The sequence below is a fragment of the Akebia trifoliata genome, chromosome 4 (assembly GCF_017979445.1).
Source record: "Akebia trifoliata isolate Shusen 1 chromosome 4, ASM1797944v1, whole genome shotgun sequence".
NCBI classification, from domain to species: Eukaryota; Viridiplantae; Streptophyta; class Magnoliopsida; order Ranunculales; family Lardizabalaceae; genus Akebia; species Akebia trifoliata.
The window spans coordinates 15,845,120-15,858,614 of NC_141378.1; the positions used below are offsets into that span (position 1 = coordinate 15,845,120).

The window sequence follows — 13,495 nt, forward strand, 5'->3', positions numbered from 1 at the left end:
AGTGGGGTTGGTAGAAAATATAGAGAAGAACAGAAGAAACAGAGAGATAGAAGCCATGGTAGATGGTTCTTTCATCTTCGTGTAGTTTAATTTCTTCTTCTTCTGTCTGAAAGTTATCAAAGCGCTTCAAAGAAAATTGATAAGATAAAGAGCTAATGTACATTTAGCCTTTTTGACTCTAATTCAATAAAGAGGAGTCAAAAAGTAAGTCTTTTTTTATCTTTTATTTTAAGCTAACAAGTTGTACGATCATAGACCATTGCGTTTTATTGAGTGGACTCAACTCAGTTTCGTTACTGCTCTTTGAGGTGACGATTTCACTCAACCTACACAATTATTTCAATTACCTGCTTTTACTGGAAAACGTTAAAATAGACATCATTCCTTACTCTATATTGCTTAAATTAAAATTTTATGTATTTAATACAATATATATTCATTTGGCATGGCAGATTTGGCTCATGATCGTCAAATTGACTTGACTCGATAAATAGCGAGTCGAGCTTTAAAACTTTGCAGTCTTATACACGGCCATGAATGATTGATTTTAAAGACTTGAAAAGTCTCGTGAAGTCGGACTCCATGTTTTGAAAAAGAAAAGAGTCGTGCTGGAGTGACCTCAAGTTTGAACCTCATATGCACTTTTTAACGTGAGAGTGGATATGAAAATTATAGATGCTTTTTCACTTGTATCTCGATGAAAAGCATCTATGGTTCTCATACACTTTCACATCAACAAGTACGAAATGAGGTTCCAGCCTGAGGTCATTTCAACATTATTCAAAAGAAAATGATTGCGTATAGGCCTAATTTTTGAAAACTTTATTATCAATTTGTCGAAGGAGACTGCGGACCATTAAAGGTCTGATTTTTAAAAAGGAAATGCTGAAGTGACATTGAAATTGACATAATTTCAAATAATGTTGATGTTGATGTATGTATAGAACCACACATGCTTTCATCAAGATACGAGTGAGAAGCATCTATGGCTCCATGCACACCTATGTGTGAAACAATGTCAATTTCAATGTCACTCTCAAGTACCACTCTTTTTAAAATACTCAATGACCTTTTGAAATATTTTTTTAATAAAACATCAAAATTCTTAGTCTGTGCAAAATTCTTCAAAAAATTAATGATAATGCTCATCATACTGAACTTCCTAAAGAGTTTTAAATTTCACATGTTTTCAATGTCTCACATCTATATACTTATCATGGGGAAGATGATGAGATAAACATCTATGCATGAATTTGTCAGGGGTCAAATTCTCTTCAATCGGGGGGAGAATGATGTTGTTATTGGTGCACCTAAGCCGAGTCAACTTCAAGGTTCATTGTTAAGTTAAAATTCTTTATTGAGTTATTATGTGAAGGATTAGAGTTTTGTTGTTAGTAGAATCCTTTTAACATCACAATTCTTTATTTTACGTAGAAATCCAAAATATTTTGTTTTACTTAAATAATAGGACTTTATTTTCTTGGTCTCTATTATGTTCTTGGGCTAATCCATGCTTTTGAACCTATAGTAAGGGGTATTCTAGAAAACCTAGTAAATCATTTTTGGGAGGGGCAAATGTGTGTAAATATCACTCTTTTAGAGGGCAAGATTGGAAAGGGACATTTGAGGTAAAAATTTAGAGAGAGAGAGAGAGAGTATGTGTGTGTGTGTGTGTGTGTGTGTGTCTAGTATGTACCAACCATTTTGGAATGAAGAACCTAGTAAGGGGTATTCTAGAGAACCTAGTAAATCATTTTTGGGAGGGGTAAATGTGTGTAAATATCACTCTTTTAGAGGGCAAGATTGGAAAGGGACATTTGAGGTAAAAATTTAAGAGAAAAATTCAGAGACAGAGAGAGTGTGTGTGTGTTTGTATGGTACGTACCAACCATTTTGGAATGAAGAATATGTCTCTTATTTGGATATATTCTCCTCACCTCATTGCTTTCCTTTTTTGAAATTTTGAAAAATGTTCACTTGTCTTTTTAGCCTACTTTAGGAAGTTTCTTACGGTAAATCAATTAGAGAAAGAGAAAATTCTTGATTTTTCAAATTTTGACCAATCATCAATTTAGTAAAAAAGAGAGAAAAGTGGGGAGTGGAAAAATGGATGTAGGTGGTGTGGAGACTCTCTCATAGAGTAATCTCCATTACTTTTTCTTTTTCTTTTTCATCTTCATCTTTTTTATTGTAGTTTAGTTGATTTAGTATTAGCTTAACTTTTGTGTAATTGTTTTTTATGCTACGTAGAAGAAGGAGAAGACCAAGATGTCAATGTGGTATGAAGAACGCGTGATTCAATCGGAGAGGATTGAGAGTTCGATAAAGATAAGATTTGACTCCCTTAACTTAGTTTAATAATAATATAAAGAAAGTAACTCATGCATATATATATCTCGTTGTTAAAGCATAATATTTGTTGTAAAAGAATAATGATAATTATAAAATCCAATAATGTTATATGCGTAGACGTTAGTATGATTTTGTTGATACCATGATAAAGATGAATGGTCCACATGATTTTTGAGTTAAAGAATAACACATCGTTTGTTTATGAGGAAAAATGGTAGTGTAAAGCAAGTAGGGTGCCTAAGACTCGTAATCCCTTGATGAAGGCTCTAGATTGGGGTAGTTGCAGTTTAGCCATACCGAAGATAAAATGGCCGAATTGAATATGACCAGGGATAAGAAAATTGTTATGTGATTTTGTTATTTATGAAGTGTTGAATTAATTATTTTGTATTATTTCATGTTATTATACCACGTGCAACTTGATATATTCCTTTCTATTATTTTTAGACTATGTGGAGGGGTGTCATGTCATTCCTATTGGGCTTTGTCGCTCATCGACATTTTATGTCAAAATTTTCAAATTCAGTGAAGACATATTATGGATGTTGAGATCATCTTCGGAGATTTGATATGTTCTCTTGTTTAAGTTTGATTTACTTTCATAATTAAGGGTGTATAGGGTTTTGGGGTGAATTATTGAAATTATCTTATGCTTACTAGAGTTTGTTATAATCAATTTGATAAATAAATGTGTTGGAATCTCATTTAAGGATTTTGGTTATTAATTGACTTATAAAAGTTTATCTTGAATGTTGTTGATTTCATTGAACATGTTTTACAAGAATGCTTGTAAAATTTTCATTTATCGTCGAAATGACATGAAACTACTTGGAGAAATTCTGTAACTCGTAAAGAAATATCCTTATATTTTTCTAGATTATTACAAAATTTTATTATATTTTATAACAAATCATCTTAGCTGTTGCTGTTAGTAGTCAGCGGGAATGAAAAGAAAACAAAACTTACTTTATAGCATCGCAATCTCTACTTAGGCTTCACCTTCGATTCTACTTTTTTTTTAGGATTAGTTTATGGAAGTTAACTTCGACCTAGCTTTGGTCCCATACCTTTTGTAGCCGTAAATATTTATTTTGGATTCCACCGACCAACCTATTGAATAGGAATGCAAAAAACCCATTCTGTACCTCTGTTTTTGTGAAAATATTTTACACGCCAAGCCGTAATTTTAAAATAATTTTCTAATTTTTCTAATTTTCCACATTGCAGTAACTACTATAAAGTCTAATATCTCTACTTTCCAATAAGAATTGAATGGTGTGCAAAATTTAGAAGTCACATGATAGGTTGTTAAATCCTAATTGTGCCATATTAAAACAACTTTGTTTGGTATTTTCATATCAAAAAAATAAATATTTTCTTTAGTTTAGTATTTTTATATTATAGATATTTCGATCATCTTTTCGAATTGGGGTGTTGCATTAAATTTCTATAAAAATTGAGCATGTTATGAATTTTCGACTAAAGGTGTGTTGGTCTATCCTATGTGAATGTTTTCAAGAAATAGATTAAGATAACGATTTTAGTTAGGTCCAAAATGTTTTTTTTTTTATCGATGTGTGTAAGCGAATTACTTTTAAATCACCCATAGGTTATGGATCATGATTCGAATGATGATAACAATCCGGGTCAGGGGTCTTGAAACTTAGGGCATAACATTTTATTTAAGAATTGTGATAATATGACTTGCTAGGTGGCATACTCAATCGACTCCCTGACGTGACAAGTTCGAGAATCATAGATCTCTAATCTTCGGAATACACTATTGCACTTTCCCTTTAAAAAATGTATCCCGAGGCATACAAATCTACGATTCCCGAACTTGTCCATGCTAGGGAGTTGATTCAGTATGCCACCTGGCAAATCCTATCATTAGGACTCTTTATTTAAGTAAGCTGGATGTTAGTTTTCTCAGTCAACTGGGTGTCTTGTTTGAGTTAGGAGTCTACTGTTATTTGTAAAAGGACCACACATGGTCATTGGAAGGGGATATTATATTTTTTTTTGAAGAAATAAACAAGTGGTATTTTTTATTTAAAGAAGGACAAAGTCCTTGGAGACCTTGTTTAGGCGTGACTTACTAGTGTCGGTCCTCTTTCTAACTCATCTTCTCTATTGTCAGGTGAAGATGAAATTAGAAAATTATAAATAATAAAAGGATTTCAGAAAATCAATTTTCTAAAAAGAATAATTGGATCTAGACAAAAAAAAAAATCTTGTTTTTAAAATAAAAGGATAAAGATTGATTTATTGGTTTCTTGCAACTCAAACTCCCAAGTGAAGAAGTGGAGAAGACCAATCCTAAAAATTAATGTCATGCCATTTTGACCAAAATAACATTTATTTTGGAAAAATCCCAAAAATTACTGAGTAAAGTCGACTCAACTTGATGAGTTTTAAAATTACAATTTGTTGAAGTCTATGATAGGATGGTGAAATTGTGAAAGAGTTTTTCATTCCAAGATTATCGATATAAAAGACTCGTCTAGCCTTACTAATTTAGTAAGATTTCAAATCTTATTAAGGGTCGTTGAATTCACCTTTTTACATCATAAAATATGATCCGATGCCACAGGGATGTAGAGGAAAAAATTCTATGATCTTTTGTTTTTTTAAAAAAAAACTTTGAAAAAAGTTATTTTCATTATTAAATTTTAATTTTAAATTTGATCATGTTTTGATAATTAAAATGAATAGTAGCAGAAATGTAAATTTGTCAAAAGTTGGTCACATTTTTGTAATTATCTATCTTATTATATATACTTCGACCTTCAAACTTAAAGAGCAAGATAGGAATTTATTTTTCAAAGTAAAAGATTAGGGCATCGTGGGATAGAAATGTTAAGGATTTCTAGAAGGGATTAAGATGATACGTGAAAAAAAAAAGGTTAAATTAGACGCACCTTGATTTCAAATTTAACTTTTTTTTCACGTAATGAATAATTTGCCATAGAGGTTGTAGAGCTTGAATTAAGATGTTGGTTTTGGGGGGAAAAAAAATCAAGAATCTGGATTACAGATTGAAAGTGACGGCAATTAAGGTCACAATTCATTAATCCGCAGCTCAAAAATGATCTGTCAAAAAAGGGATAAATTCTTTGCAAACTCTTTTAAATATTACATGAAAAAAAAAGAGGATAAATTAGAGAGAGGGACCTTGATTTCAAATTTACCTTTTTTTTCATGTAATGAATTATTTTCCATAGAGAATGTAGAGCTTGAATTAAGATGTTGGTTTTGGGAAAAAAATTAATCAAGGAATTTGGTTACAGGTTGAAAATGAGTTCAATTAAGGTCACAATTCATTAATACTCAGCTTGAAAATGATCTGTCAAAAAATCGATTGAGTTTTGCTGACAGTACCAATGTGAGTTTTGGATCGATTTTTGTGTTGTTTATTTATTTATATATTTAACGGTTTTTAATAAGACATTCTTAGCCACACGGCCCATCAGCTTAAATGGGGTCAAGATCCGTGAACTCATAAAGAAACACGCAATCTCAACAGGATAAATCTAAAATACAATAGTCCAATAAAACATAGAATCGTGATAATCTGACTGCCTCACTTGGCAAACCCAATCGGTTACACTGATGTCACAAGTTTAGGAACCGTAGATCTGCACTTCTCGGGATACATGACTGCACTTCCCCATAAAAAATGTATCTAGAGGGAACCGTGTATCCCAAGGAACACAGATCCACGGTTCCCAACTTGTCATGTCAGGTAGCTGATTGAGTATGCCACGTGGAGTAATTAGATTATCATGACCTTTACATATATCCAAAGAATACATCACATATCTCTGAATCAAAACTAGTCTAAAAGTTGCAGCATTTTAGATAATAACAAACAAAGATTGTTCTCATCTTATTTATCGTAGGCCAATTTATGGAGCAACAAAATAAAATAAAATATAAAAAACTAGAAATTGAATTATTTTATGATTTGAACCTAGAACTGGAAAGAGATGGTGATATATATTGGATGCATGGAAGATTCCATTTAGATTGAACTAAGAAAAGAAGTAGGACCAGGAGGAACCGGAATCTCTATAGTCCCTTCCAGCATCAGGACCACCTTCTTCATGGAAGGGCGAAGGGATGGCTCGTCTTGGATGCACCACAAAGCCACCCTCACCATTCTTTCCAACCTTGTCTTGTCCACCTCTTCATCGTTCACCAACTTATCCACCTCACAATTTTCGAAACATTCACACACCCAATTCACAAGAACAACTTCTTCCTCAATCAGCTCCATCTCCATATGCCTTCGACAACATATGATCTCCAAAAGCACAATCCCAAAGCTGTACACGTCCGCCTTGACGGTTATGGGCATATTTCGATGCCATTCGGGCGCAACATACCCTCTAGTCCCTCTGATACCAGTATATGTCCTTGTTTGGTCCGGCTTTAGCAACTTAGCCAACCCAAAATCAGCTATTTTTGCGCAATGGTACTCATCCATTAGTATGTTCTGAGGTTTTATGTCACAATGGATGATTTGGGTCTCGCACTCTTCGTGGAGATATAAGATGCCTCTAGCTATGTTCAAAGAAATTCCCACTCTTTCATCCCAATTTGGGCATTTTTGGGGATTAAAGAGGAAGTTCGCGAGAGACCCATTGCTCATATACTCGTAAACTAGAAGTCTATTAGAGCCTTCATGGCAGTAACCGAGCAATTTGACTAGGTTTCTGTGATGTGTTCTCCCAATCACTCTCATCTCAGTTTTGAACTCCCTTTCTCCTTCATCCAACAATCTTTCTAGTCTCTTGACGGCGATGACTCCCTCTTGTCTTTGGCTGTTTGATAGACTCCCTTTAAAAACTGTTCCGAAAGATCCCTTACCCAACTCTTCCTTGAATCCATCTGTTGATTTCTTGAGCTCATCATAAGTAAATGACCGTAGAGAGATCCCTTCACTTAACCCGACACTCCCTTGCTCTGAGATCCTTTTGTACACCCCAACACGTTGTCTATAAATAAGAACAGCAGTTAACCCAATGACAATAAAAGCAATAGTAAGAACCACAATACTAATAATTAGAATGTCGATTCGCAGTTTTTTATTGCTTTCTTTGGCTACTTTGCTTGTAGTGGAGCCATTGTTCCCAAAGTCGACGACATTCATTGCCTTGATAAGAACTTTGTTTGACTGACCCATATCTCAGTGGGAGTCTTTGTTTTCTGCATTCTGAGTTTGCAAATATTGCAGCCTCGCAGTTGCAATCCTTCAGGCAGGTGTCCTTGCAATCTTCTTCGGTCGTGGATGGTGAAACGTAGTATGAATCGTCTTCCCAACTTATCAGCTCTGAAGTATAAATGGTGTATTTGATACGTTCATCCTTGTTTCCACAACCTTCGGCACTGGTGTTTGTCTTACAGCCCAAGGGCTTATCAGCATCATCGATGTAATCAAAACCACGTGGACAAAGACAGAGAGATTCTTGATCCATTAGCGTACAGTACCCATTTAGGCCACAAATGCCTTTAGGATCACACTTATTGTTTGTAGAATTCCACTTAAATGACCAATTACCATTTTGATTGAAATTGTGTGAATACAACCTGAAGATCCCATCTATGTCGATAGTCAGGCGGTAGAACATTCTTTCATTAGGAGAAGGAAACACTCCGTCACTCAGATTCTTTATGTTGGAACCATTGGTATTCAGCATGTACAGGTGACCATTGTTGTCTAGATTTAGTGTCGTATTATCTCCTGCATCCATAGTTCCTGTAAAATAGTAAAATTCTATTGGATTATTGGATGCAATTTCATGAATCCTAATAATATCTTTATAGAAAATATAAAAGATAATAAATGTTTTACCAAAACACTTGCATACTCCACATGTTGAAGTATGGCTCAAAATCAATTAGGCCAAGTCCAAGTATGCGTGTTTTTTGGTCGATCCAAGGTAATTTGGGTTGTGCTTGTAACTCATGTATGTGACCTACTTTGTGGTGCTACTAAAAGGATGAGGTTTTGTTATGTTTTGTTTTGTTAGAAGTCTAACTCCAAGTCTAAGGCTTTTCTAGAGAAGAGAGTAGAGAGTAAAGAAAGAGAGAAAACCCAAGAGAAAAGAGGTTGAGAGGTTTGGGAAGATTGAGCTCTAGAAAAAGGTGAAGTTAAGTGATAGAGGTGTTTCCTTGTATCGATTTGCCCCATTTTCTTCATAGTGAAATCGAGCTCCAACGCTCATACCTTTATGTACATAGCCTTTAGGTGAACCACGTAAAATCTCATGTTGTGATTATTGTGTTCTTACTCTTTATTTATGTGATTAGTTATCATCTTTGCATTTGCTACTATTAGTTAGGTTTGTCCTTCATTACCATTATCAAATAAGGTCTGGAAAAGGTGTGACATAAATGGTGTTTGGTAAACTACCCAATAGGTGTTTGATCAAATTACTACGTGAGTTTCACATGGTCACATACACAACAAAAGATATCAAAGCCTAGGTTATCTAAGGAATTTGTAATAGTGGAAATGATACTACAACGATGATCGGAAGTTCCGGTGAGGTAAAGCATTTTGATAAAAAATCAAACTTTACATTGTGACAAAGGAAGATTATGAATATTCTTGTCCAACAAGAGCTTCATGATTGTATTCAGGACATTGAAGTGAAACTGGAGAGTATGTCTAATGAGACATGGGAGTAGTTGAATTTGAAGGTTATTAATTCCATTGAGTTGCATATTTTAGATAAAGTCATGTACAACGTCATAGAAGGAAAGGCCGCTAAGGGAACACGGGACAAGCTTTGAGAAACTTTACATGGAAAAGATTTTGTCCAACAAATTATTCCTTAAGGACCAATTTTATGGCATAAGGATGGAGGAAGGACAAGACATCATGGAGCACCTAAACACATTCACTCGATTTTTTAGTGATTTGTTGAATGTAGAGGTCAAGTATGAAGAAGAAGACAAAGTATTGCTTTTGTTAAGATCACTTCCTAATTTCTTCAAATACTTTCAGATTACTCTCATGTTTGGCAATGAGACCCTAAAGTTTGAGGAGGTTGTTCAAGACTTATCTCTCATGTGACCATGAACAAGTCAAGTGAGAATGATGTTCAAGTGGAAAAACTCATTGCAAAGGGTTTATATTGAGTTTCATAAAGGTGTTCACATACACAACACTATCGTTATGATAAAACACACATATTGTACTTAAAAGAGTTGCAGATACATAACTTGACTGAGTCAACTTATGAATTGATTAGACACTGAGTTAGAGCAGTTATACATTTAAAATGAGACTAGTGAAGAAGATGACTAGAAAATGAAGTTCATTGGAGAAGATGATCAGAATAAATATTTATTGTAATACAAATTTCAAGGACTAAGGAATCAAGTGCTACACAAATATCAAGAAATGGGAGACCCAAACAATCTCCTACACTAATTATGCCTAGACCTTACCAAAGGTTGGGTTCAACCCAGTAGATTCAGATTTGACTTGCCCAAGTTAAGTGCTGGATTGCATCGCATGCCAACTAGCCTTTCAACAACCAAATAATACAAAGCAACTATTTATATACAGATCATCGAGCACACAAAAGAAGCTATTGTGGAATATGCTCACAAAATATACATGAACTTGTCTACTATAAAAATGAGTGCTGATAATCTAACTTAGGCACATGGCAACTCAATCGACTAACTTGATGCGATAGGCTCGGGAGCCATAGATTTTTCTCCTCAGGATACAGAACTACGGTTCCCAATAAAAGGGTGCGGTTTTGTATCTCGTGGTGAGCAGATCTGCGATTTTCAAGCCTATCACGTCAAGTAAGTCAATTGAGTATGCCACTTGCCTAAGCCAAATCATCACGACTCTATAAAAATACCTCCCATAAAAAAATTACTTAAATTACTAAAATAGCCCGCAATACTTGTTATAGTAACATTTATACGAATTTATAAAAATTCATCAAAGAATCAATACTCTACTTATTTAAATGACAAAAAGCCTTTTATCAAAAAAATTATGAAAATAGCCGGTAGTACTTGCCATATGAACATGCTTATGAATTTATGAAAACACCCTCATCTACATTAACTTGTGCATATCAAAATACAAAAATACCCTAATGAAAGAAATTATTTAAATTATAAAAGTAACCCTGAGCACTTGCTATAGTAAATTCATATGAATTTATGAAATACCCTTGAGCAAAGATAAATCAACTTGCATATTGAAATTCCAAAATTTCACTCATCAAATAAGTTAAAAAAAATTATAAAAACAGCCTTCAATACTAGTTACAATAACATGCATATGATGAATTTATGAAAATAAGCCTCATCAAAGATTTAAAAAATGACAAAGAATCTCTTAATTAGTTTTAAATCTACTAAAATACCCCTCATCAAATATACTATTCAAACTAAAAAAATAACCCCCAGTAAATATCTTACATATTGATAGGTAGTTTTGTAATTTCAATAGTTTCTCATATGAGACTAGAAGGTGGCATGTGCAAACTCACATGTCCCTGAAAGGGCTTATTTGTAATTTAAAACATTAATCAAAGGGTTGTTTTGAAGATTACATATAAGAAGAATATTTTTATGGGTAGATTACCATTTTTTTGACTTGAACATGATGAAATTCCGATTCTAGGAAACTGTTAATTAAATGCCCAAAACACGAATAGCGAGATTGCGGGTTTTTCAAGTGACGATTTCACAATTTTAAAGTCACAATCTCGTTGATATTTTCTTTTTAAAGTGACAATCTCGTTGGGTCATATAGTGACGATCTTGCTAAAAGTATCAAACCTGCAAGATAGTCACTTGAAAAACCATTAATCTTGTTGTTCACGTTTTAGAATTAAAATGAATATTGAGCCGAAATCGCGATTTCATCAAAAGTTGATCACATTTTGGAAAATTTCTCTTCTTTTATGATTTAGAAATTAACCATCGTGATTTGAGGGACATGTGATTGCATTTTCTTTGTTTTTGATCAAAATAAACCTGATTATTTTAAGTTTAAATGTTAAGGTAGGGAAATTTTTGGAATCCATTTTTGGTGTTTAACCACTTCTACTCCAACCTCTCTCATTATAATAGTGAAGAAGTATTTTTTATAATTTCAATATGCGAGTTACTATATCTTTGATGGGTTTTTTTTCATAAATGCATGACATGCATATTCTTGTAACATACTAAAGGGTATTTTTTGAATTTTAATAGTTTTTAGGGGTAATTTTGTAATTTCAATATGCTGGTTGCTAAATCTTTGATTTATGTACTTTTGTGATTCCATATGTATGTAATTGTAAAAAGTACTGTGGGTATTTTTTGTAAATTGTGAAGTTCATGTGATGAGTATGTTTTTAATTTCAATACGCAGGCTACTAAAAGTGCCAAGTAGCTTAGAATAGAGGGTAAAGTTTATGGGTGATAATACGAAAGACCTAGATTGAATTTTGGTCATAACTGAATTATTGATCTCACTAAAAACATGTTTATTGATTAAGAGTCTAGACCCTATGCACGGTAGGGTGTAGGATTGAAATCCTCCTCCCTCACCTTAACACCTGCTATGTAAGTCACAATTTAAGGAAATTTTAAAAAGAAATATTTTAGACTTTAATTCCTTGAATTATGGCTTACATGGCATCTGATCATGTGAATGGTCGATATGGGATTTTTGAAATCTTGAATTGACTTTTCTATGAGCAAAATAAACATTTCCTTCGAATTTCCCTTAGGACAACCGCAAAAATAGAGTTGAATTTTAGTTTGCAAGTTGAGATGATTGTCCTAGATTCCACTCTCACAAGACGATCATTTTCCTTGGGAATCCGATCAGAAAATATTTTTCATAAAATTGCCAAGACCGTTTTTTCATGAAAATGATTTTCTTGTGTAAATGTGCACTTAGACATCTGCTCTCGAAATCTCATTTTCCTAAGAAAAACATTTTGTATAATTTAATACAGACCATAAAATATCAATGATAATCCCATGAAGATAAAAGTGCACATAATTGTAGACTAAATATTCTATTATTACCTGAAGCCCAATATGCGTATGGGGCCGTGTCAGGCGTTTGTACAGGGTACTGCACTAGATGACCATCATGCTGCATCTTGAGCCTAAATCTTCCCTTTCGAGGGTCATTTTTTGCGAAATTAGAGAACAATTCTTGCCCCGCCACGAGACGCTGGCCTTGTACAATCGTGTCGGTTGGATTATCAAAACTCTGCCATATGACCTTTGAATCCGAATTATAGATAATGAAATTGCCAGAATCTAGCATGGAAGCTGAGGAAGCAGATTCAGGAGTATCGGTAATGTATTTTTCATCGCCTTGTGAGGAACTCAGAACAAGCCCTCGATTACTAGTCAAACGCAATGTAAGATTGTTTGGAACTTGAGGATCATCTCGATTCGCCGTCCATATAATGGTCTTTTCGGGAATTTGAGCAAACCAGATTGCTATGATGAAGCTATCTTGATATATTGGGTAGAATCCGAAGGCAAATCGGCCTGAAGGGGAAAGCCATGAGCTGAGGTTGGTGTTGGGTGAGAGGGAAGAATCTAAGCTGATGTTGGAGTATCTTTGTTGAGCTGTTACAACAGAAAATGTAGAGAGGAGAAAAAGAAATATAGAGATAGGAGCCATTATGAAAGTTGGTTCTTTGTGCAGTTTCTTCTTCTATCTTAAAGGGGTGAGAATTGAGAAGAAAAATCAATGATTTTTATTGTGGCCACAATTAAACAAGAAAACAGTTCCCAAAATCTTAGTTTTGAAACTTGATGAGTCAACTCGATTCAATTTCGTGGTGGTTCTTTGAAATGATTATTTAACTCAACCGAGTAACCCTTGTTTGTTTTTGTAATTCTTTTATTGGGAAATGAAAAAAATAAACATTATGCATTATCTACAAAATGATTTCTCATACCGGACTTGAGAAGAAAAGAGAGCAAATCTACAGCGTTCTTGACTGCGTAAGTTAGAAGAAAAGTAAAAAAAAGAAAATGTATTTTTTTTTTTTTTCCAACCCTTGAACCTTCCGAAAAGCTTACATGTTGAAAAATCAATGATTTTTATTGTGGCCACAATTAAACAAAAAAGTTCCCAAAATCT

The 13,495-nt window shown here is 33.8% G+C and overlaps 1 pseudogene across 1 annotated transcript; it reads right to left on the bottom strand.

The window, feature by feature from the left end:
* Positions 1–6,011: 6,011 nt before the first annotated feature.
* On the bottom strand, positions 6,012–13,101 carry LOC147404127 (G-type lectin S-receptor-like serine/threonine-protein kinase LECRK3; annotated as a pseudogene). The gene is made up of 2 exons (XR_015177702.1): positions 12,418–13,101; positions 6,012–8,113 (listed from the first exon to the last, which is right to left on the bottom strand). The product of XR_015177702.1 is annotated as a G-type lectin S-receptor-like serine/threonine-protein kinase LECRK3 (transcript).
* Between the last annotated feature and the right edge of the window lie 394 nt (positions 13,102–13,495).